Source organism: Schistocerca nitens, chromosome 2, assembly GCF_023898315.1.
Source record: "Schistocerca nitens isolate TAMUIC-IGC-003100 chromosome 2, iqSchNite1.1, whole genome shotgun sequence".
NCBI lineage: Eukaryota > Metazoa > Arthropoda > Insecta > Orthoptera > Acrididae > Schistocerca > Schistocerca nitens.
In genome coordinates, this window is record NC_064615.1 from 427,648,191 (window position 1) to 427,674,876 (window position 26,686).

Consider the following 26,686-nt stretch of genomic DNA (forward strand, 5'->3'; position numbering starts at 1 on the left):
CAAACTTGGTACACTTATAGAACAGAACAGCAAAAGGATCACATGAGGCACGACGTTATAATTTATTACTTCGTTACTACTAACAGTATTCGCAACAAATTTTGCAGGCAGTTGCACGTATAGCACCGAACGTAACTGCAAAATAATTTCATTATACAACACATAGTTCAGGAAATATGACGTCATAAACAATGAGATATGTCTAAAACTGCCGCAGTATGCGTGATATTTAAAATTATTAGTTCGCTGCTGCTATCTATGTTAACAACTTTTGCAGACCGTATCCACATATTTCGCTGAATGTGCCTACAATTTACATCATTGTACGACACGCAGTTCAGTAGAGATGTCTGCCTAAACAGCGATGGGTGGGGTAAGGGGGAACAACAACTGCTGCATCGAGCATGACTTTTTAAACTTATAACTTCGATGCTATAGCTCGATTCGCAGCACTTTTTGCAGACGCTATACGCATATGTCACCGAACGTACCTACAAAACTATATCGTTGTGTAACACATGGTTCATAAACATTAAGCACAAGGCCAGACGGTGCGTGGTACGGTCGTGGACAAACAGCCGTAAATAAATACCTGGGCAACGCAGGGTTTCTCTGCTAGTGATTAATAAAGATTTTCTTCCCACTTTCCACCCTTTTCCCATCACTTAGCAAACATTTGCAACTCATTATCCCGCCATACATTTAGAATTAATGTTTAATTGGGGAATAAAGGATGCGGATGTAGCTGAAGCTTTACAACTTTGTCAGTAGCATCTCTTGTCAAAAATCACGCTCCTGACCTGTTTAATTGTGTACCGCGTTTTACTTTCATTCGCTGTTATTAATTTTTCTGTAGAATGAATTCATCTGAGATTTCCTCTATTTTGTCTTTTTTCATAATATTGCATTTCGAACCTGCATAGTCCTACGTCGTCAATTTTGTTATCTACATGTACTCGCTTTTCCTCTCTACATGCTTCTCCTCTCATGGCAGATAAATTATTCCTCGACGTCCTTGCACTAATCTTTGCACTAACACCGCCCTTTCTTGTAGTTATGAGATTTCTTTCTTTCATTGGCAGTGGTTTTGAAAATGAGAAGTTAAAACGTTGTTCAGATTCCGACTAAAGGTGAAAACTTTGTCTCTTCTTGGATAGCTTGTGATGTATATATATAAACATTTCTTGAGAGAGAGATGTTTACTGATGGCACATTCGAGCAATTATAATTAAAGGGGGGGGGGGGGTGCGTAGGCATTAAATTGTGAAATATCCTACCTACCCGATCACACTCTGCTACATAACTCTCTAGGTATGTAGACGTAATGCTGGAGTTTTGTTTGCTGAAACTTGACAAGAAATATTCTGTGTAAAACATTGCGTATTGACAGCTCCAGTAATCAGCTAACATCTCACTTCGCGCAACCGAGTGGCTGGTACACGTAGCAACAAAGGAATCTTTCGCATATCATCTGCTGAGCCGTCAAGGTACATCCCTGCCGACAATGTCACGTGACATTTAATTATAACATTTATTACTGTTTCAGCTAGACTGATCTACGCTACAATAGAATACATCCAGCAAATAAATGAGGACGCTGAATGTAAGTGCTACACTGTGATGAAGAGGCTGGCGCAGAAGAATTATTCGTGGCGGGGCGCATCATTTAATAGTAAATACACTGTGAAGTTTGGAAGGTCGGAGACGAGGTACTGGCAGAATTGAAGCTGTGAGGACGGGCCGTCAGTCGTGCTTGGGTAGCTCAGATGGTAGACCACTTGCCCGCGAAAGGCAAAGGTCCCGAGTTCGAGTCTCGGTCCGGCACAGTTATAATCTGTCAGGAAGTTTCAGCAAATACACTGTTCAAAAACCACAAGAGGACGGGCTATTCTTGTAGTGGCCCGGAATACACAGGAGACCTGATGGATTACATAATGATGAGACAGAGACACAGAAATCAAATTTGATATTGAAGCGTTTACCAGCGCGGATTAGATGTAAATCATAATTTAATAATGAGTAGGCTGAAATTTAAGAGAATATCCACTAAGAAGTAACAAACAGGGAAGTGGAATAGCGAAGTATTGGTGAATGATGTGGGTTCTACGGTGTCTCGCCATAAGGTACACAATAACAAGTAGCACAGTAGGGAAAAGGGATGTGACCACGGACATTGAACAAATCAAAGTATAAAAAAAGTAACTGTGATTAAATCGTGTGTAACAGAAAAAATTCCGCAGTTGATTGCCGAAAGAGGCAAATGAAAAAAAAAAGTTTAGGACAGGAAAAGTACAACATACGAGGTGCATTCAAGTTCTAAGGCCTCCGATTTTTTTTCTAATTAACTACTCACCCGAAATCGATGAAACTGGCTTTACTTTATGGACGTAATCGCCCTGCAGACGCACACATTTTTCACACCGCTGACGCCATGATTCCATGGCAGCGGCGAAGGCTTCTTTAGGAGTCTGTTTTGACCACTGGAAAATCGCTGAGGCAATAGCAGCACGGCTGGTGAATGTGCGGCCACGGAGAGTGTCTTTCATTGTTGGAAAAAGCCAAAAGTCACTAGGAGCCAGGTCAGGTGAGTAGGGAGCATGAAGAATCACTTCAAAGTTGTTATCACGAAGAAACTGTTGCGTAACATTAGCTCGATGTGCGGGTGCGTTGTCTTGGTGAAACAGCACACGCACAGCCCTTCCCGGACGTTTTTGTTGCAGTGCAGGAAGGAATTTGTTCTTCAAAACATTTTCGTAGGATGCACCTGTTACCGTAGTGCCCTTTGGAACGCAATGGGTAAGGATTACGCCCTCGCTGTCCCAGAACATGGACACCATCATTTTTTCAGCACTGGCGGTTAACCGAAATTTTTTTGGTGGCGGTGAATCTGTGTGCTTCCATTGAGCCGACTGGCGCTTTGTTTCTTGATTGAAAAATGGCATCCATGTCTCATCCATTGTCACAACCGACGAAAAGAAAGTCCCAATCACGCTGTCATTGCGTGTCAACATTGCTTGCCAACATGCCACACGGGTAGCCATGTGGTCGTCCATCAGCATTCGTGGCACCCACCTGGATGACACTTTTCGCATTTTCGGGTCGTCATGCAGGATTGTGTGCACAGAACTCACAGAAATGCCAACTCTGGAGGCGATCTGTTAAAAGTCATTCGGCGATCCCCCAAAACAATTGTCTCCACTTTCTCGATCATGTCGTCAGACCGGCTTCTGCGAGCCCGAGGTTGTTTCGGTTTGTTGTCACACGATGTTATGCCTTCATTAAACTGTCGCACCCACGAACGCCCTTTCGACACATCCATAACTCCATCACCACATGCCTCCTTCAACTGTCGATGAATTTCAATTGGTTTCACAGCACGCAAAATTCAGAAAACGAATGCTTGCACGCTGTTCAAGTAAGGAAAACGTCGCCATTTTAAGCATTTAAAACAGTTCTCATTCTCGCCGCTGGCGGTAAAATTCCATCTTCCGTATGGTGCTGCCATCTCTGGGACGTATTGACAATGAACGCGGCCTCATTTTAAAACAATGCGCATGTTTCTATCTCTTTCCTGTCCGGAGAAAAAAAATCGGAGGCCTTAGAACTTGAATGCACCTCGTATATCACTTGAGAAGGAAATGCAAGTAAACTAATGTGAAATGACTGCAGTAAGAGTGTGAAGAAGTCGAAAAAGAAAACGTCTTTGGATTGATTTAGAGTACAGATAAGCCACAATAAATTTCGGAGAATTTAAAATTAAATACGTCAACATTAAAATTTCGGAAGAAAGTCAAGTGTTGAAGGCAGAAGAGGTGCCAGATGAAGAACAACTACAGCCTCTACCTCCACAAGGTGAAGGAAGTGTCTGCTGAAATGGTAGGAAAATAAATGATGAAGTTTTGGAGGACAAAGGGGATGCAGATTTAACCTCAAAGTTTTTTGAGGTTGCGACAATACGAGTCTTAGTAAAACACGCGTGATTTACGGTAGAAAAGATGAACAAGTGCCCATAGCCCTTAGGGGATGCACTTTCGAGCCCATGGTTAGTGGACATTTTTTTCTTGTTGGTTTATATTACCGCCTCTCAAAATATGGAAAGCAAAGTGCCTGCCATAGAAGGAATTTCATTTCACAGCATCGAAGATGAAGAAATGTTCGTAGCTCTTAAGATGTGGATTTTAGAGTTAAATATTTTTGCTTCGAATCATCGTTACTGTCATATCCCTGAAAACTGACCATTCCTCCTGGGACACCATGCAATAATACGGTAAAGAATGGAGATGAAAACTGAGGATTTGTTAGACGATATCTAGCGAGGCAGGCTTTAGGAAAGGCCTAGCATCAGAGAGACAATTTTGAAAGTCTGCTTTATAAGTGAAGGATGACTCAAGAGAAATCAAGACACTGTCACAGTATTTCCCTAAATCGCTTAAGAAATAACAATGAGGTTCCTCCGAAAGGGCACGGCGGCTTACCTTCTCCACCCTGCCTTAATCTGAGCTTGTGCTCGGTATTTAATGACCTCGTTGTCGATGGGACGTTAAACACTAATCCCCCACTTTCGCCATAATAATAACAGAAATAAGCGATATTCCAATCAGCTGTCTTCATTACGACGTTCACATTTTATTTCGTTATCGATTTCGGAGTTACCTATATAATTCCATCCTGAGACGTCTACATATCTGTCCATATTAATTGAGTGCGATTTTCGTTTGTGTAGTGGCCGAAGTACGAACAGCGAAAGCAGCTTGCCTGAAGCTGCAATCCGTCTTCAGTTTGCTTGTCTCTTTAGTTCTTAACCAGGACGACGAGCAAAGTACTTAAACCGTTGCAAACGACACGTTCAGCAACCACTTCGTGTCCAGTTTGCTGGGAAGTTCTTCGGAAGGGCATCTTCCTGCCGGTCCATAGTACGAAATCTGAAACTGAATTAACTGTACGAACGTTGCGTGTAAGCCATGTTTACAGACTGGGACTACGCTCAAAAGGCTGCGCTACTCTTCGGAAAAAGAAAGCAAAGCTACAAATGTACCTCTCGTCACTCGAATTTTGGCATAGAATGATATACGCAGATCTACTGATTACATTCTATGCGACTCGAATTATCGGAAGAACAACACCAGCACTCCGCAGATATCAAACATGCAGTTGAGGCTTGAAAAGGAATCGCTTACCTGTTCACATTTGGTGAAAAGCAGGAACCCTTTATCGCCTACCAGACAGACAGGAAATGAATTTCTCTGGAAGTTCGTTGGGATGCCTTAGACGACCGCAATGCTTTTCATTTTCCCCCACATGGGTATATGACGGCATAGGTCTGTAGAGATCATAAACTTTGTCCTCATTACGTCACTACGGCAAGTGCAATAAGGATTCCATAGAACGCTCGACATCACAAGGTTCGAGTTGTGGACTAATATCTTCAACAGTATCCAGTTCAACGCTTGAAGTAAGTTCTCTACTCCAGAGGATATTTTTAATGCTTTCCGAAAGCGTTTTACTGTCGTCGTGTCTTGTTCATTGCCACGCTGAGGTGAACAAGCCAACAAAAATATTCATTGTTGTGGAGGGCATCACGTTGTATTTCTTTAAGTAGTGTACCAAAGAATCACACTTGTGACTAAAATATAATCGGATACAACTTCTTCATCTGAAAAAAATGTTTTCTTGTTTTGTTTGTGACGTGTCATTTTTCTTCACGGCTAAATTTAAAGACATTGGCACTACACTGAACGCATTTGAGAATTTTTCTTGCACCAATTTTTTTGTCAGAGTAAGGAATATGGGCTAATTTAATAAATACGTTTATTTAACATTGTGAGTAAAGAGACCTCCAGTTATACGAGATATTTCTATCAGACTATTCGACTGCGCAGTTAGGCTCGATTCCCGGTCCGCCAGACAGTTTTAATCTGCCACGGAGTTTCGTGTTTGTCTTTACAGTATCATGTAACAGACGGCTGTGTGATACGTTCTCGATGCATGTAACCTAAGAAACCATTAGTTTTGTAACAAGTTCATATTAAATTAGACTGGAAATTTTCCACAGTCCGACATTTTATTCGTTGAAAGTGGCTGAATCGCTTACCAGCATCTTGGTCAACGAGACAAAATATTGTACGAGGAAACCGTAAGGCACAATGCGATCACTGGTACTAAAAAGAGGAAGCAAAACCTGGACACATCTTTGATGGTAATGTGACGATTGACACTGGAACTATACCATGCCTGAAACAAGTAACTCTTCTATTCTCTAGTCCTGCACAATTTATTTATTTTTTTGAGTCATCTGTTCCCTGTCTAGTTTGAAGCGGCCCGCTACGAATTCCTTCCTGTACCAACCATAGTAGGGTTTGCAACCTACATTCGCAATTATATGCTGGTTGTATTCCGATATCGGTCCTTTTCTACAGTTCTTACCCTGTACGGCTCTTTCTAGTACCTCTGAAGTTATTCCGTGACTCTTGTCAATGTTTTCCGCATACTGCTTTCTTCGCCGGTTCTGTGGTGAACTTCCTCACTCCTTAACATCTCAGGCACATAATTTTCAAAATTCGTTTGTAGTACCGCATCTCAAGTGCTTCTATTTTCTCCTGTTCCGGTTTTCAAACAGTTGTGTTTCACTACCATGCAAGTCTGTGCTACAAAAGTGTTTTATCGTTCCTTATCAATGATCTTACAACGTCGAGCAGACCTTCAGATTGTTATCAGCCCTCATGCCGAAGATTACTGTTAAAAAATGAAGACGTAAAGCCACATTACTTACGATTTATATCGTCACGTACGTATCTTATCTACATTCTTACCATCAAGTCACAAATTGAAAGCAGTCAAGATAACATAAATATGCTGATCTCGTTACAGAATATTTATAGACAACAATCAAATATTGTTGCGTTTTAGCTTCTGCCTATGTCCTGCTGCGGCAAGTTCGTTAATAAAGAATGGTAGTCTGTCCATTACTTGACAATAGTTTTATTTCACTTCTACCGGACGCCCTCTCTGTGACTTCATGATACTCGAGAACGTTGCATGTTTTGTAATTCGTGTAAACTTTGAATGCTACATTCGTATTTTAGCTTTAAATTACGTTTCTTCTTCTTTTTCCTCAGACAGAGAAATGTGTCCAGGTTTTTCTTACATTTTTGTACCACAAGGTTTCCTCTTACAACATTATGTTTAGTATACTACGCTTACATCGTTATATACACTATAGGGAATAGGATATCTGATGAAAGAGAGCAATAGTTTTGGTTAATGTTCGTTGAGTCATTAGTCCTCGTTCTACGGAGATAACGTTCTTTGTGTCATTATGCGACACTCGTTCTACAAAGATGGTAGCTTAATGGTCGTACTGCATTCATTTATGTACACATGTTTACTGTATGTAGACTCCTCCTTAGCTGTGGGTCGTACTTCCGGAAATGTAGGTGTACTATACAGCTGTGTGCCTGCGTCCATGATTTTAGAGATATCATATGTGAAAAGCGCAAGTTGCGATTCATGTAAGTAGGATTCCTGAGTATGTGATGATTTTGGTTAGGAGCTATGGTTCCTTGAGGTGAGTCAGTAGTATATCGAGTGAAATTACTGACACATATCACTAAGCGATATTAGTTCAATTTGTCACACTTCGTGGTTAAGTTTTTAGAGCGTACTGATTACATCTGCTAGGAGGAAACATTTGCGTTTTTCACACTGACGTGAGAAGGAATTCTTCCGGTGTCTTCTGTGGGCCCTCTTTGTAGGCAGGAGGCAGTCAGTAAATCTCATTAGGAAGGGTGAAGGTCCCCTGGGAGTTGGATAGTTTTCACAGAAGTAAGTACTTTTGTCAGTAGAGTCGGTACCTCTCCTAGCCCTGAGCATAAGGCATCGTGCTGTCACTGCCATACCCAGGGACTAAAAGTTGTCAGGACGTGTCGTGTGTCGTGCGTGGGTAGCTCATTTGGACAGTTTCGCTTCGAGAGCCACCCGGAGAGGACATTATGTACTTCCGGCTGTGGAGCGACCTAGCTAGTGTTTGTTTACATTGCGACTTCGCTTGTGCGCGAGCTTCGCGAAACGGGATCATGGCAAATAAGTTCGGAAAATCAAAATTACGTTCCAACATTCGTCTATAATATGCACGACCGAAAGCCTTAGATGTGGAACGTTTCCTCCGTGAGGAGGCGAAGATTCTGCCATCGGAACTTCTGGGTATCCATCTCTCGATGCTCAGTAACATCCTTACGTCAGAATTATCAAAGACGCTAGCGCGTTTTAAACGTGATCAGCGACTCTGTTTGCACCACGCTGACGGTAACATAGGCGTGGTCAAAGCCGAACATTTGGAACTGAACTTCTGTTCGAGGTACCTGCAGAAGACATCACAGCGGCCTTTCGGCCATACGGCCCTGTACGTGATCGTAAGGCAGAACGCCAGGTGCAGTTTCGCACATACCCTGTTTTAAAGGGATGAGTCAGATCCCAGTTGATATGCGCAGCCATGTTTCGTCTTATCTGACCATCAGCTGATGTTGGGGCATCCTGATTGACGAATCACGTATTTTCCGTCTGCCAGGGCTATGGCGCTTACGATTCACTCTATGTGTTTCATTAATGTCTATGCGCACTCTGTTAAAGGGCGCGATTTTATGTGGAGGAGATTGGCCATTGCTCTTACGTCGACATGAATATATCTCTTTGGAGGGGACTCTAACTGCTTACTCGGCCAGAAAGATCAGTACCCCAATTTTACAAAGTGCCAGAAGCTGTGTCTCATTGTTCGCGATGCAGCCCAACGGGATAACTGGGAGGTACGGAGCGCAAAAGATCCAGGATTCACGTTCCACACGAGCCATTTGGCATGTCTGTTGGACCTCATTTTCATCTCCCATGGGTTCGTTGATGCAATGCTAGATATAGAGCTCTGGTCTTTGGTGTTCTCTGATCACTGCACATACATGTGCACACTTCTCATGCCCCTGCAGAAAGAGACGGCAACCATGGAAAGTCAACACTGAATACTCAGCATCTGCAGGTTCCTGATTGTTGCCAATGTATCACTGAGACGTGGACATGTTGCGAAAAGCGTGTCTGATCCTATGCACCAGTGGTGGACTTGTGGCTAGAACATGCCAAACCGACACTTCGTCGCTCATTCCTCATTTAAGCTGGGAGGTGACCGCTTGACATAACTACAGTAGAGACTTCAGCGCACTCGGTGCCTTGATGGCCAGCCGTCTTCCACGGAAGTGCAAAATGAATATAGCATGGTTAAGGACAAGCTGCCAGCGATTACAAGCCGAAAACTGCAGGGGGCTCTGGTGCGGTCCGCAGCTCGTGGTCTTGCGATTGTGTTCTCGCTTTCCGAGCCAGGGTCCCGGTCAGGTCAGGGATTTTCTCCTGCCCTGAGATGACTGGGTGTGTGTGCTGTCCTCATCATTTCATGACCATTCATGAAAGTGGCGAGATTGAGCTGAGCAAAGGTTGGAATTTGTACGGGCGCTGATAACCGCGCAGTTGAGCGCCCCACAGTCCAAAACATCATCATCATCATCATCATCATCTTCGCTCTGGTGCGTGTCCGCATACCTGATGTGGTGTGGCGGGAGAATCCCTCCATGCATCATACTGTGCACGATCGCAGACACCACAAGCAAAACTTAGTCACTGAACTCGTCGATCACCGTACGCAGCGGTCACCTGCCAAGCAGACATAGTCGATAGCTTCGTCGAACATTATCGCTATGTCTGCCGTGCCGATGATGAGACCGTCCGGGACGTACCACGCGCCCTCGCGGTTGAGGAGTTGATTAATGGAACCTTTCACGTCCGAGGAGGTTACTAGCGTTTCTTCACGGGTGCGCTGTGCAAGTCGCCAGTTGTCGATGGACTCATTATTGAATTTTATAGTCCGTTGTGTGGTCTCACGTCTACACTATGAAAGGAGATGTATAATGAACTGATCAAGTTTTCAGCTACGATTTCGCAAGCTTTTATCGCGGGTATTATTGCTCCCGTCCATAAACCGACACCTGGAAATATGCGGCCCATTGCCGCGCTATCACCATATTAACTATGGATTATAAGATTTTTGGGCGGGCAATGGCGGCTCGCTGCAGACTCCTCTTGCTTTGTGTCCTCTGCACCGAGCAGGTGGCACAGTTAAAGTCCAGAGAGCCAATGGAGACTGTCGTGAAGTGACTGCGCTGGCAGAGATGTGCAGGCTTCGTGCGGCGATCGTAGCCTTAGGTTTTGACACAGTGTTTGACAGGGTGCGCCATGTCTTCCTATACTCTGTGTTAGAACGGATGGGCTTCTCTACCTGGTTCATCAGCGTCCTCGGCGGCTCTTTTGCAGCGCGCTTTAGTTGTTCCAGGTCAAGGGGCGTGTGGCGGTTCCGATATAGATCCAACGGTCAATCTGCCAAAACTGCCCCCTTTCAATGTACCTTCATACCCACACAAAGAATGACAAAACACCAAAATATTCCCTGGACTACACAATTAACACGACTCAAACAAGAGTCAAAACGTAAACGTAAACGTTACCAACCAGCAATTTCAGGTAGAGAAAGACAATTAAGACTACACGACTACCGGATTGCCAAGGACAAATATAAACTTGAGCTGAATAAGACCAGGAAAGACCATTGGAACAGCCATGTAGCAGCACAAACACAACTAAACATTTGGGGGGAACCATACAAAATCGTGACAGAGAAAGTTAAGAGCCCACTACATCTACATCTACATCTACATTCATACTCCGCAAGCCACCCAACGGTGTGTGGCGGAGGGCACTTTACGTGCCACTGTCATTACCTCCCTTTCCTGTTCCAGTCGCGTATGGTTCGCGGGAAGAACGACTGTCTGAAAGCCTCCGTGCGCGCTCTAATCTCTCTAATTTTACATTCGCGATCTCCTCGGGAGGTATAAGTAGGGGGAAGCAATATACTCGATACCTCATCCAGAAACGCACCCTCTCGAAACCTGGCGAGCAAGCTACACCGCGATGCAGAGCGCCTCTCTTGCAGAGTCTGCCACTTGAGTTTATTAAACATCTCCGTAACGCTATCACGGTTACCAAATAACCCTGTGACGAAACGCGCCGCTCTTCTTTGGATCTTCTCTATCTCCTCCGTCAACCCGATCTGGTACGGATCCCACACTGATGAGCAATACTCAAGTATAGGTCGAACGAGTGTTTTGTAAGCCACCTCCTTTGTTGCTGGACTACATTTTCTAAGCACTCTCCCAATGAATCTCAACCTGGTACCCGCCTTACCAACAATTAATTTTATATGATCATTCCACTTCAAATCGTTCCGCACGCGTACTCCCATATATTTTACAGAAGTAACTGCTACCAGTGTTTGTTCCGCTATCATATAATCATACAATAAAGGATCCTTCTTTCTATGTATTCGCAATACACTACATTTGTCTATGTTAAGGGACAGTTGCCACTCCCTGCACCAAGTGCCTATCCGCTGCAGATCTTCCTGCATTTCGCTACAATTTTCTAATGCTGCAACTTCTCTGTATACTACAGCATCATCCGCGAAAAGCCGCATGGAACTTCCGACACTATCTACTAGGTCATTTATATATATTGTGAAAAGCAATGGTCCCATAACACTTCCCTGTGGCACGCCAGAGGTTACCTTAACGTCTGTAGACGTCTCTCCATTGATAACAACATGCTGTGTTCTGGGAACGCTGCGACAGGAGAATGGTGAGATGACTAAGGGCTGGAGACGCACAGCGGAGTTCCTGCTGAGCAAACTCCTGCCCGACGACATCGCAGACACAGACACACCACAACATGCAGCACTGAGACGCGAAGTAGATACAGTATACACCACACCAACCGTCACCTGTCCATTTGCGCAGGAAGAAGTGGCGACAGCGATCTCAGAACTCAAAAACAAAAAGAGGCATGGACCGGATGGTATCCACTCTGAGGTACTGAAATAAATTGCACCGCAGATCACCCCGTGTCTCACAACGTTGTTAAACGATGCATTAAGGCTGGGCCGTGTGCCTGCAGTGTGGAAGACCTCGCAGGCGGTTATCATCAAAAAGGCTCCAGACAAAGACCCATCAGACCCCAAGTCATACAGACCAATTTGCCTTATCAATACACTCGGTAAAGTACAAGAAAAACTACTCTGCAAAAGACTACAAGCACACCGAACACTATGGGGACTGACACCACACCAATACGGCTTCAGGGAAGGGAAATCTATAGACGACGCAATTACGACGCAATTAACAGAGCACTCCAAATAGTACACGACACACCCTCCAAATACACACTTGCAATAATGATAGACATCTCAGGTGCCTTCGACAACCTCCGGTGGCCGGCCTTGTTCAAGAGGCTCAGACACCTGCAGGTACCGGAGTCTCTGTATAATAGTTTCATGGACTACTGCAGAGACAGAACGGTCGTTTGGCAAATGGACAACCAGAAAGTGATTAATCGAATTACAAAAGGCTGTCCACAAGGGTCGATCTGCGGCCCCATCTTCTGGGACATAGTTATAGAACCGCTCCTACAGTTACTAGAGGAGCACATCCTGACAGATGGAGTTGTCGCTTATGCTGATGATCTACTCGTCGTAGTTTCAGGAAACAACCGTGCCCAGCTAGAAGAAAGAGCCAATGGAACACTTAGGACAATAACCCAATGGTGCACAGATAATAAATTAAAGATAGCAGGAAACAAAACAACTTATACATTGCTAAGGGGTATCCTGCGCAGGAACCCAACAGTCAAAATCGGGGACACAAACATAAAAAGACTAGCAGTCACACGCTATCTAGGAGTATACATTGATGAGCGATTGAACTTCGTCGAACACATGCGAATATGCACAAACAAAGCAGAAAAGATACTACACAAAATGGCTAGGCTAAATTCGAAACAATTCAGACTACCCCTGTCAGTGACACGAACATACCACTGCGCTCTCTTCAAGTCAGTACTATGCTTTGCTGCCAGTACGTGGGCCCACAGGTTAAATCTCTCAACCAATAGAACCATTGTACGTCGAGGCCAAAGAAGTGTTCTACTTCGACTAACAGGGGCATTCAACACAACATCAAATGACGCACTATGTGTCGTCATGGGAATCTTCCCCATAGATATCACCATCAGGTACCGCGCAGCAATGTACTGGCGTAGGATGGGGAGAATAGACCAGGTTCGGCAGATCACTGGTGTACCGATTGAGACAACACGCCAACTCAGAGCATGGCGAGTGGATACCTGGCAGAGCGAGTGGGCCAACAGCGATAAGGGCCGCCGTGTATACAACTTCTTCCCTGACATCCGGGAAAGACTAAAACTAAAACATATTGATCCCAGCCGCGGTATGGTACATTTCATCACAGGACATGGCCCTTATCCCACGCACCTGTACCGCGTGAGTCTGCAGCAGACTAATAGATGCACATGCCGGGAAGAAGGTTCCCCTGAACATACTGTCTCCTTCTGCGGACAACGCACGAACATAAGACACACAGTACACATAAATCGCCAGAACACACAGAACGAACTATATGCCATAATACGCGACCCGGAAAGGTGGACTGAACTCAACAAACTAACGGACGAAATCTCGAAGCTCCAACAAATAGAATACTTGCGCAACAGACCCTACCGAAGGCAAGTCGGTCCAAACAGACGTCACGATGCCCAGGGGGACACAGATATGATTGGCACCACGAGTGATGAAGAAGAAACAGATACAGACCAGGGCACCAACACAGATATTGAAGCGTCCAGCGCGGATGATCCATAGTGTCAACCAAGTCTAATTCAAAGAACAGAGTGGAACAACTGACAAGAGGTGCACAAGTCACACACAATCCTAAAAACAGATTGCACCTTATATGTAAATAGTTAACAGCATCTCCATGTCTAATAAGAGCTTAAAGCTGGGTACCTCTTCAAGGGACCTACGCCTTCCGTTAAGAGGCAGCGAACAGTCTGGATGGAAGGATCTTCATTGTGGTCCCTCTCTTTTGAGCCCAACACGACGGGTACCTATGGTAGATCGGGGAAAACCACCGTTCAGGTTTTGTTGCTGGCTGCCCACATTGTCTCCTCTAGCCTATAGCTGACTGTGGCCCTATCAAATGGGACTTAACATCTTAGGTCATCAGTACCCTAGAACTTAGAACTACTTAAACCTAACTAACCTAAGGACATCACACACATCCAGCACCGAGGCAGGATTCGAACCTGCGACCGTAGTAGTCCCGCGGTTTCGGACTGCAGCGCCTAGAACCACACGGCCGTGACCCTATCAAAAAAGTTAAGGCAGATGCTTTACTTGTTTCAAAGCATTGAGAAACTTTAATTAGTTTCTCACTTGAAGAACTCTATCAGATAATTAAAGAAATTGGTAGAGCATCTGTCCATGAAAGGGAGAGGTCCCGAGTTCGTGTCTCGGTCTGGCAAACAGTTTTAATCTTCCAGGAAGTTTCATATCACTGCACACTCCGCTGCATAGTGAAAAACTCATTCTAGCTCTTGACTTGTTCGCCTTGCCACACAACATGTATTGCTTACTTCTAATATACTTCTGTTGTTATAATTTTTGATGTCTTGTTACATACTTGAATTTGTGAGCTGCCCAGATGAGCAGACCTTGTTGTGCTCTCTCCTTACAGTCTTCCACATTTTTATTACCTCACCAGAGATTTAGTGTTTTTTTGTTATTTAATTTGAATTTTAGAGAATTTTTCTCTGTTAATTTTTATTGTGAAATTTATCCGTCTTTAGAGAAAGTAAATATCTGTTAAACTCAACCTTGACTTAGATTCCAAGCTCCTATTCATTGTCTTGCAACTTTTCCATTCTTGGGTTACCCGCTAATAACAAATACAGTCTGGTGCACACGTAAGCACGTTATCCCCACTGTGACAGTGTTATTGTTAAGCACGGTGGCCAGAATCATTAGTGAGCTAAGGAGCCACAATGAAACTTGACCTTTACGAATCAAGTTGCCTACACTTAGGGGCAGGGCTTGCCTACATTTCAGAGGCAATTAACTCATTAATGACATTGAATGAATGACGTCGTCAATGGCCCTGAGTGGCCGGACATTTAAATAATGTCCAAGATGGCGTTTGCAGGAAATTTAAAACTACAATTTGGTGGGAAATTTTAAAAAATCGAAAAAAATCGGGAAAACCGAAGGTGTGGTACTAGTCCACATTTGCTTTGCCACAGATCTGTCCTCTGTATTCTCCCCAGTCCTCCAATCAGATCCTCATACTTCACAGATCATTAAAATGAAATAGCCTATCACACTGTAGTCATCTTGCCGATGTTCAAAACTATCCAAAGACTCTAAACTGTTCTGAACTACGCTGAAGAATATTTATCCAAAAAATACGTAAAGGTGTACCCTGCAGTGATTACATTTTTAAAAGTACTTTTTCTCTCTGTCTCTCTTTCTGTCCGAAGAAGCCTTGGAAGGCCCAAAGGTACCGACCGCTGCCGTGTCATTCTCACTGAATGGGGATATGGGGGGGCATGTGGTCAGTGCACCGCACTTTCGGCGGTTGTAAGTTTCCGTGGCCAGAGCCGCTACTTCTCAATCAAGTAGTTCCTCAATTGGCATCACAAGCGAAGAGTGCACTCCGTTTGCCAACATCGTTTGGCAGACACATCCAAGTGCTAGTGAAGCCCAACAGTGCTCAACTTCGGTGATTTCACGGGGACAAATGTTACCACAGCAGCAAGAGTGTTGGAAAAAGTACTTTATAGGCCACTAAATGAACAGCCACTCACATGGAAACCATGTTGACTATGTTCAACAGTATCTGAAAGACTTTTTTCTTTTTTTTTGCAGTATATTAAAAGAACTTATCCAAAAAATAATGTGTATGGGCATGGTTCGATTTCTGTAGCATGGATGGTGTAGGGCACGATGGAACCTAAAATTAATTATTTGCACACCTTAATTGTTCTATAATGCTTCCCAAGTTTCCCAAGGCAGGCTAGTAAGCAATGGCAAGACTAACCTCACTGACAGAACGTTTTGCTTGTTCCGTCAAGTCTTGTTTCGTTGATATCCAGTGCATCTGACTTTCGGCTTGATGTAAAATATCACACATAGAAAATACACTTCGAGACCCCTGCTGATCTAACTTATAGCGTTAATGTACAATTTTCAGAGGCAATTATCAAAGTAAATAATGTTATTCCGAAGTCTAAATTCGTCAAAAACTCGTCTCTAAAACGGATATGAGGGTCAACCAAACATTACAGTGCCCCATGCTAGCGTATAGGCTCCATCTGGAAGTTCGAAAAGTTTATCTCTTGCTGTCACACAGTGAAAGCTGCATCACACTTCGATCGAAAAGGATACTGCACAAAAGTAACACACATTCGCGTAGGTAACAAATGAAGACCACTATACTTTCAAAGTTATAGTGACTCCATATGACGATATTAATTTTATCTTGCAGTACAAAAGCTTTATCATCTTCCTATCGTAATGATATATCTTGCTGCCACACACTGTGGAAATTATTGGCAGGACTGAATATTTTCCGGAATTTTATCCATCACAGTTATTCTGAGAACTTTGTACAATTTACTAGCACTTGCTATGGGGTGTCAGCTACTTGGGGGAGAGGTCAAAATGGCTCAAATGGCTCTGAGCACTATGGGACTTAACTTCTGAGGTCATCAGTCCCCTAGAACTTAGAACTACTTAAACCTAACTAACCTAAGGACATCACACACATCCATGCCCGAGGCAGGATTCGAACCTGCGACCGTAGCGGTCGCGCGGTTCCAGACTGTAGCGCCTAGAACCGCTCAGCCATTCCGGCCGGCGGGGAGACGTCACTACTGAGTCAGTTGCCAGTGTGTGTCAGCTACTGATGGACCATTCTGCAATGCAGCAGGTAAAAGGGTAAAAACGTAAACGGATAAACAGGTTACCCAATTACACATTACCTGTTTGCCAATAGACTAGGGCACTCCAAGCACGTGCCTGATAGTGTGATGTTCTCGAGGCTATTGTGCGAGAGAGAGAGAGAGCTTGAATACACTTTGCATGCTTTGGCGGAAGTTGCCGAAGGTTACCGAAGCTGCTGCGCCTAATGACAGCGGAGTGAGCACTCGTAAACGGTCACGAGGGTGGCGCTGCCACGTGAGCTCTTGGTCACGGCCGCTCGGACGTCACTTGATTGCATTCACTTGCTCATAGGCTGCGAATCTGCAGTGTGTGCATGCGCGATGCAATTCGTTTGCCACCAGAATTGGGCGAAATTCATTCGAATGCAGAATACAAATAAAATTAATTATTCTTTATTCGTGACTAACGTATATTATTCGAAACATAATTCACGCACATGAATAAGAACATTTTTTCGTCATGTGTGAATACAAAGTATCGCGAATAACAAATTTGAAATCCAGTGGCATTTATTGCTCCAGTTTTTTTGACGTTTATTAAATGTACGTGCATTTTGTTGCTTTTACATTAGTTTTCAGAACAGATCTTTTTGCTAAACATGTAATTACAAACTTCATGTTAGTTTCGAAGGTTTGGCTACGTGATTGTAAAGAAAGCATATTTTACGCTTGCAAAGATTATGTCAGTGCGTTATAGCTCCTGAAGTCCTAGGATATTAACTTTATCTTTCAGCACAAAGCGTGCTTCTGCTGATGATAACAAACATTATAGTAAGCAGTAGTACACATTGCTGTAGCTAAGAAACAAGTGTGGCTATGCCTTCAGCTGTCCTCTTTCAAAATCAGTCATATACTATAGTGATTCCATACGACAGTATTAACTTCGTTTGCGGTACTGTGATAAATCATGCTGTCACACAGTGGAAACTTGGAACGACGTAATTTCCGAAAATTTTATCCACAACTTTTGTTCTGGGAACTTTGTACAGTTTACTAGCACTTGTTGGGTGGTGTTAGCCACTGTAGAGGTGGAGGGGTGGTGGAGGGGGAGGGGGTGGTGGGAGGCGGTAGGGGGGGGGAGGGGACGGGGCGTTGTCAGCTACTGGAACTGCCAGCTACTGGAGGCCAGTTTCCAGTGTAACCAGGCAACAGGCAGTATGTGATGGTAAACAGAAAATTGTAAACAGCAATAGGTAATGGAAAATAGTAAATGGTTAACGGATAATGGTTGACAGATAACGAGTACGGATAATAGGTAAGGAGTAACAGATAAATGGGTCCATGGTAGCGCACTGCATTCGCAAGGTGGAACCGCGTGAGCAGCAGTCGTTTTGCGCGCATTGTGTAAACACGAAGGCGACTTTCTGCACTCTGCACCACCAACCTGCACCCACTGTGTGGGGTGTACTCACTGCATAACCCTGCCGTGCTTCTAAGGAAACATGGACTCCATACAGCTTCGTCACAAACTAGCAGCTCTAATGGGCTCAGCAAGTATTGGGATGCATTTAGAATTAGAAATCCTTTTTAGCTGCGTTTTCCAAGTTTCCTGTGGAGAAATTCTGTGTTTTATATCAGAGATTCACCAAGTATTTACACAGCGATCGTGTACGATCATGTACAAAGAAAATTTAAGTGCTAATCGAATACTGAACGTTATTGAAGATCGCTACTTCTTCGTGGAAGTGTAAATTTTGCGTTAAAGAATAGCTGATGAAACAATGCTCATATTTAGTCTGCTGACATTTAGACATATTTGGGACAGAACAAATGAACACGATTTATGTTGAGGAGCCTGTTTATAATTGACAAAAAGCTACAATCCAGCTAAACTTTTTGTTCTCGTGTGTAAATCGACCAAATGAGCTAATAATACTCGTCGCAGTTGATAACATTAACTTCAATGAAAAAAAAATAAAAAAAAGAAGAGGGTGCAAGTGGAAGACATGGTAGTAAGTAGAGATAGGCGTTATTCGAATGAATTTATATCTGGATAATAATTCGAATAAATTTTTATTTGGATAATAATTCCATTAAGTATCTGTCTGCATGATTACTGAAATACTTAGGTGATTCAAAAATGTGTTTATAAGTAACATTACATTTAACTAACGAATAACGGAGTACGCCAGTGAATTTTTTTTTTGTTTACTTATTCTACCGAATTCTATGATTAGCGTTTATTCCGTTTGCTCAGAGCAGTTTCTATTTGATAAATAACTCATTGGTGTACTGTACATGAATATTTCTGGATGCCTCAATGGGTTAAGGTCCCCATTACAAAGCTCAAGGTTTTTGACTGAATCCCATTTGTTCCTACTACTTTTTCTGTTGCTTACCGCTGCTTTCATTTCTATCAATGAGAAAAATGCCAAGTCAAACTGCACTAAGTTTTGGGATAAATGTGTAACTGCATGTCCCTTTAAAACTAGCTGTCAAAGTTGGTTTGGAAGTAGGAGAAAGTCAAGGGCACTCCACTGTGCCTAGTAAACCGCTACTGTGTTGAAGGACACTGCACAATGTAAAAAATGTAACAGTGTTGCCGCGCGGAGTGGCCTCGCGGTTTGAGGCGCCATGCCACGGATTGCGCAGCCCCGTCCGCCGGAGGTTTTATTTATTTATTTATTTATGCATTTATTTTACCTGGCAAGATTAGGGCCTTCAGGCCCTCTCTTACACCTAACCAGGCATACTCAAATTGAACTAATTTCAGTTTGTACAGAACATTATGAGGTTCGAGTCCTTCCTCGGGCATTGGTGTGTGTGTTGCTCTTAGCATAAGTTAGTTAAGTAGTGTGTGAGTCTAGGGACGGATGACCTCAGCATTTTGGTCCCTTACGAATTTACACACATCTGACCTTTTTGTAACAGTGTTCAAACGAAACATTGGTTTGAGCATAGCTTTACTTGCTTTACAATGTAAAAAAGTAACACAAAAATACTTAGCAGTTACGCTACCGAGGTGGCCCAGTTCAACTAACTCTACGCTTGTCATTACTTCTCCCCTCCCCTGCTAACATGTGGAAGTACTCTATGTAAGTATCCAAAGATGAGAATGCAGCCAACAGAAATCCTTAGTCTGCAGCACCTTCCTCCATTGCATCTAGGTCGCTAACTCTGTCAGATATCGGTTTCTTGTTGATGTAATTACTCATCTCGCTCGTGTTTGTAGTGTTTGCAAAACGATCGGCATTTAGCTGCTACTACTAACATTAACAGACTTTAAATCCAAAGAACTCCTAAAACATTTGTGGAGTGCTGCTGGACGTCCAAAGTCATCCGAAACTGTCTTGGGATCAACTAACAATAAGCTTTCCCTCAATGTATGGAATAATTATTCGATCCAATAAGTGTCTATGCAGTTACATAGAGCACTGACATTCAAAAACTTCGGAAGAGATACGGGATTTCAGAGAGTAAAAGAGTTAATAATATTGCAGCACACTAGCAGCTTTTTTTATGAAGATGATTGGAAGATGTTTTTACCTCTATACACCTACTGCAATCACTGCAGCAATGTCTTACGACTTAAAAACAACTGCCTATACTGCTTTTCATGGTCACGACAGCCTTACAACTAACTGCAGACATGTAATTGCCAAAGAAATGTCGTACAAATCGTGTCAAGATTTTAGAATGATATTATGATGAGAAAAGAAAATTTCATTTTGAATGTCATGTGAGAAGTGAAGCTAACATGGAATCACAAAAAATTATTTGCCAAAAACTACGGTGGAATTGATGCTTTATCAGTGTCTGCTGAAGAAGATTGTAAGTTGATTGTCATATATCATTCACATGAAATGAAGAGTACTTCAGGCAATATAATTCATCAACAACCTCTTTCGACATGTAGAATATAATGTCTTTTACTGTCTACATCTACATCTACATGGATACTCTGCAAATCACATTTAAGTGCCTGGCAGAAGGTTCATCGAACCACCTTCACAATTATCTATTATTCCACGCGGAAAGAATGAACACCTATATCTTTCCGTACGAGCTCTGATTTCCCTTATTTTATCTTGGTGATCGTTCCTCCCTATGTAAGTCGGTATCAACAACATATTTTCGCATTCGGAGGAGAAAGTTGGTGATTGGAATTGCGTGAGGGGATTCCGTCGCAACGAAAAACGACTTTCTTTTAATTATGTCCATTCCAAATCCTGTATCGTTTCTGTGACACTCTCTCCCATATTTCGCGAAAATACAAAACTTGCTGCCTTTCTTTGAACTTCTGCGATATACTCCGTCAGTCCTATCTGGTAAGGATCCCACACCGCGCAGCAGTACTCTAAAAGAGGACGGACAAGCGTAGTGTAGGTAGTCTCCTTAGTAGGTCTATTACATTTTCTAAGTGTTCTGCCAATAAAACGCAGTCTTTGGTTAGCCTTTTCCACAACATTTTCTATGTGTTCCTTCTAATTTAAGTTGATCGTAATTTTAATACTTAGGTATTTAGTTGAATTTACGGCTTTTAGATTAGACTGATTTATCGTGTAACCGAAGTTTAACGAGTTCCTTTTGGCACTCATGTGGATGACCTCACACTTTTTGTTACTTAAGGTCAACTGCCACTTTTCGCACCATTCAGGTATCTTTTCTAAATCGTTTTGCAGTTTGTTTTGATCTTGTGATGACTTTATTAGTCGATAAACGACAGCGTCATCTGCAAACAACCGAAGACGGCTGCTCGGATAGTCTCCCAAATCGTTTATATAGATAAGGAACAGCAAATGGCCTATAACATTACCTTGGGGAACGCCAGAAATCACTTCTGTTTTACTCGATGACTTTCCGTCAATTACTACGAACTGTGACCTCTCTGACAAGATATCACAGATCCAGTCACATAACTGAGATGATATTCCACAAGCACGCAATTTCACTACGAGCCGCTTGTGTGGTACAGTGTCAAAAGCCTTCCGGAAACCCAGAAATACGGAACTGATCTGAAATCCCTTGTCAATAGCACTCAGCACTTCATGTGAATAAAGAGCTAGTTGGATTTCACAAGAACGATGTTTTCTAAACCCATGTTGACTGCGTGTCAATAGACTGTTTTCTTCGAGGTAACTCGTAATGTTCGAACACAATATATGTTCTAAAATCCTGCTGCATATCAACGTTAACGATATGGGCCTGTAATTTAGTGGATTACTCCTACTACCTTTCTTGAATATTGGTGTGACCTGTGCAACTTTGCAGTCTATGGGTATGGATCTTTCGTCGAGCGAACGGTTGTATATGATAAGTATATGTTAAGTATGGAGCTAATGCATCAACATACTCCGAAAGGAACCTAATTGTTATACAGTCTGGACCAGAAGACTTGCTTTTATTGAATGATTTAAGTTGCTTCACTACTCCGAGGATATTTACTTCTACGTTACTCATGTTGGCAGCTGTTCTCGATTTGAATTCTGGAATATTTACTTTGTCTTCTTTTGTGAAGGAATTTCGGAAGGCTGTGTTTAGTAACTCTGCTTTGGCAGCACTGTCTTCAATAGTATCTCCATTGCTATCGTGCAGAGAAGCCATTGATTGTTTCTTGCCGCTAACATACTTCACATGCGACCAGAATCTCTTTGGATTTTCTGCCAGGTTTCGAGACAAAATTTCGTTGTGGAAACTGTTATAGGCATCTCACATTGAACTCCGCGCTAAATTTCGAGCGTCTGTAAAAGATCGTCAATCTTGAGGATTTGGCATGTTTGTTTCGTTGTTTCTGCAACAGTGTTCTAACCCGTTTTGTGTACCAAGGAAGATCAGCTCCGTCGTTGTTACTTTATTTGGTATAAGTCTCGCAGTTGCTGCCGATACTATTTCTTTGAATTTAAGCCACATCCGGTCTACACTATTAATTTGGAATGAGTGGATATTGTCTCTCAGGAAGGCGTCAAGTGAATTTTTATCTGCTTTTTTGAATAGCCGGCCGGTGTGGCCGAGCGGTTCTAGGCGCTTCAGTCTGGAACCGCGCGACCGCTACGGTCGCAGGTTCGAATCCTGCCTCGGGCATGGATGTGTGTGATGTCCTTAGGTTAGTTAGGTTTAAGTAGTTCTAAGTTCCAGCTGACTAATGACCTCAGATGTTAAGTTACATAGTGCTCAGAGCCATTTGAACCATTTTTTTTAATAGGTATATTTTTCGAAATGATAATTAAATGAACACCCTAGCTGCAAGCAGGCGTTGATACACTTCGTTGGGGACATGTTGAAAATGTGTGCCCCGACCGGGACTCGAACCCGGGATCACCTGCTTACATGGCAGACGCTCTATCCATCTGAGCCACCGCGGGCACAGAGGATAGTGCGTCTGCAGGGACTTATCCTTTTACCAAGAGTTTTACAGATATGTCCTTGAAAGACTCAGGAAGGCTGAATCGAGTGGGACATGATATTGCAGACAAATGGATGCTACATCATGACGGGGCACCATATCACACGGCCACTTCAGTCAAGGAATTTTTGCTCTCAAGAGGCATTCCTGCTGTTCCACAGCCCATCTGTTCACATGATCTGAGTCCTTGCGACTTTTCTCAGTTCCTGAAATTGGAAAATATCTTCACAGCACATCATTTTGGGACTCTGGGGAACATTCAAAGAATGTGACTGAAAAGTTACGTGTTAAAGGCTCTACCAGTTGAAGCCATTCAGCACTGCTACCAAGACTAGGAATAACGACTCCGCTGGTGTACGCCTCATTATTTTTATCACACACTTCGTAAATATTGTCTACCAAAATTATAAGAATAAAATGTGTGAATAATCTTGTAAACGGCTGGGAGACAAGAAGGATTGTAAACTGATCAAATCACTGCTAGGTGAAGTTCGAGAAAACTTATACTTGCTGGAGTAGATACATGTACTAAGATCATGAACATGCAGTTATCAACAGGGGACTGAAACGGCCAAGAATTAAGATAAAGGTGTGTTCTCTCATCTAGGAAATGCAGTATTAGTAGCAAGGAAAAAATTAGACTATAGTTATACACAAAGCAAAATAAGTATGTTGTCCATTACGCCAACACTTATTAATAAAAGACTGGGAAAGGACTAATGCCTTTTAGCGCCATTCGAACAGCCCTCGAAAAGCCAAACGGAACTGACCGACCGCCGTGTCATCCTCATCGACTGACGTGTTAGGATGCGGATGTTGTCAGTTTTCGTGACTTGGAGGCGTTGTTACTCGGTCAAGTGGCTACTCAGTTGTCATCATGGGGATGAGTGCACCGCGGCAGGTAATAATCCATGGTGGCCCCGTAGGTAACGTACCGAAGGGCTAAACATGCCTGACGCTGTTTAACTTCGGTGATTTGATAGGAGGCAAAGTACCTACCGCGACAAGGCCGTTGATGCTTATTATCTGTAACAGCACCGCCCATACCCCACTATCCATTACTCCACTACACTCACGTTCCACGTTCTCTCTACGTCTATTCACAGTGGGCGAACAAAAATATAGAAACACGAGAAACACAATACCTTACAGTACCCAATACGGTGCAGAAAAGCCGTGAAATTCAAAACAGCTTCTAGTCGTCCCAGAGTTTACAAATATGGGCCCTGTTGGTCTGCAAGGAAATCTTATACCGCTCATCCTGTAAAACAGTGGTAATCAGGTAACGATAAAGAAGGTGCACAATTATCACGCACCCTTCTCTCCAAAGCATACCACAACGCCTCAATAATTATGAGATCTGGTGACTGGTGTCCGGGGGAGATGCGACAATTCATCTTCATAATCGCAAAACGAGTCCTGGACGATGTAAGCTGTTTAACAGGACCCTGTCCTCTTGGAACATAGCATCGCTATTGGGGAACAAGTGTTGTACCATGGGATGGGCCTAGTCAGCCAAAATTGTTACATATTTCTTGGCAGTCATATGGCCTCGAAGACTAACCATGGAGGTAATGGAATACCACGGTATAGCTGTCCAAGTGATCACCGAAATCCCTCCATATTTTTCTCTTGGGACTTAAATTCGTCCAGAAGTTGAAAAGAGTGTGAAACAACACTCATTCTTTCATTGCTCCGTAGTCCAGGCTTTGTGGTTTCGGCTCGACGTTATCTTACGGGGATTTGCATCACTGATGTGTGGCTTTGCAATTCCATTACCTTGCAATTCCATTAGCTTGCAATTCCCTGCTTATGGAGCTGCCTTCCTGTTGTTTTAGTGATGATAGTGTTCGTGAGTTCGACATCCAGTTCTGCAGTGTGTTCTGAAGGTGTCGTCCTCTTCAGTGACCATCTGTCACGATGCGTCAGTGCACAATATCGTCCACGTTCTGACTTAGTTGATGTTTTCCCTGTATGCGATATAAATCATCGATATGGTGCCTCCTGAAACTCTAAACGCTTCTTCTGCATTCGTTGCGGAAGCATGCAGCATAGGAGCACCAACTATTTTCCTGCGTTCAGATTCATTTAGCTTCGACATAATGCATTCACAACGTCGCAGGACACTGTTACGATCACGACTGACACTTGTTATTTATTGAGGACATCGTACAGATGTCGTTCTTGGTGAAATACAACAGAGTTTCTGCTTTTATGTATAAGCACGCATTTCTCGCAGTGTTTCCATACTTTTGTTCAACCCCTGTATACGAGACGTAAGGCGCTGTACGTTTTAAGGTACCGTATTAGCTACTTTCTGTTCTGTTCGTTTTGTTTCATGCGCATAACGAGAGATGGAAACATGACTGCCTGTTTGCCTCTGTACGCACCCTTATCTCTCTTATCTTATTCTATTGATCCGTATGCGAGATAAGCGATGGTAGTAGGAGAGTGGTCGCACATTCTTCATCGAATATAAAGTTCCCTAAAATACTCAAAGGGGTTTCACAAAAACTCTTCGATATTACTCTGGATGTGTAACCACCTGAGGATATCGACTACAAATCTTCAGCGAACAGTCTGACAGTGGTGATGATGCTGTTAAACCTTTGATGTGAATTGAGAACATCAGAGGCTCCTTTACGCTTCCTAGGACCACGTCCTATATTGCATTCGTTTCTCTTGAACACTCGCCTCCGACTGTACAAAAATGGTTCAAATGGCTCTGAGCACTATGGGACTCAACTGCTGAGGTCATTAGTCCCCTAGAACTTAGAACTAGTTAAACCTAACTAACCTAAGGACATCACAAACATCCATGCCCGAGGCAGGATTCGAACCTGCGACTGTAGCGGTCTTGCGGTTCCAGACTGCAGCGCCTTTAACCGCACGGCCACTTCGGCCGGCTCCGACTGTACAGTTTGCATTAGTTAAAGATTAATCGGGTATCTGCAGATGTGTTCTTTGTGATCATATCTAGCTTTCTAGTAGATTATGTGGTACGGCCTTTAAGGCCTTTCGGAAATGCAATAAAGTGGAATCTCCCTTTGCAAGGTGTCGTGTATAGATAAAGCGAGCTGTATTTTGTACGAGTGAGGTTTCCTGAATCGGTGCTGGAACTTGGAAAGAAATTTACTTTCTTCAGGAACGTTATAATTTTTGAGTTTAGCATATGCTCCAGGATCCAGCAACACTCGTACGTCAGCGTTATTGCGCTGTGGTCCTGTGCATCCATTCTTTTACCGTTTTTGTGAACAGGAGTGATCGCATGCTTTTCCAGACAGATGGTACTATTCGCCGGTCAAGAGATTCTCGATAAATATGACCCAGGAAGCAGGATAATTCGACAGCGTATTTAATGTAAAACGTAACTGGAATTCCGTCAACACCTGTTACTTTGTGCGCTTTTAT

The 26,686-nt window shown here is 43.2% G+C and overlaps 1 protein-coding gene and 1 non-coding gene across 2 annotated transcripts in view; one reads left to right on the forward strand and one right to left on the reverse strand.

Moving 5' to 3' along the window:
* The window catches only part of LOC126236294 (sodium-dependent nutrient amino acid transporter 1-like), a 180,360-nt gene that overhangs the window by 47,288 nt on the left and 106,386 nt on the right, over window positions 1-26,686 (forward strand). The gene's annotated exons all lie outside the window — the stretch shown is intronic.
* Trnat-ugu (transfer RNA threonine (anticodon UGU)) lies at window positions 23,161-23,235 on the reverse strand. Its single transcript has one exon. It is a non-coding gene; the product is annotated as a tRNA-Thr (tRNA).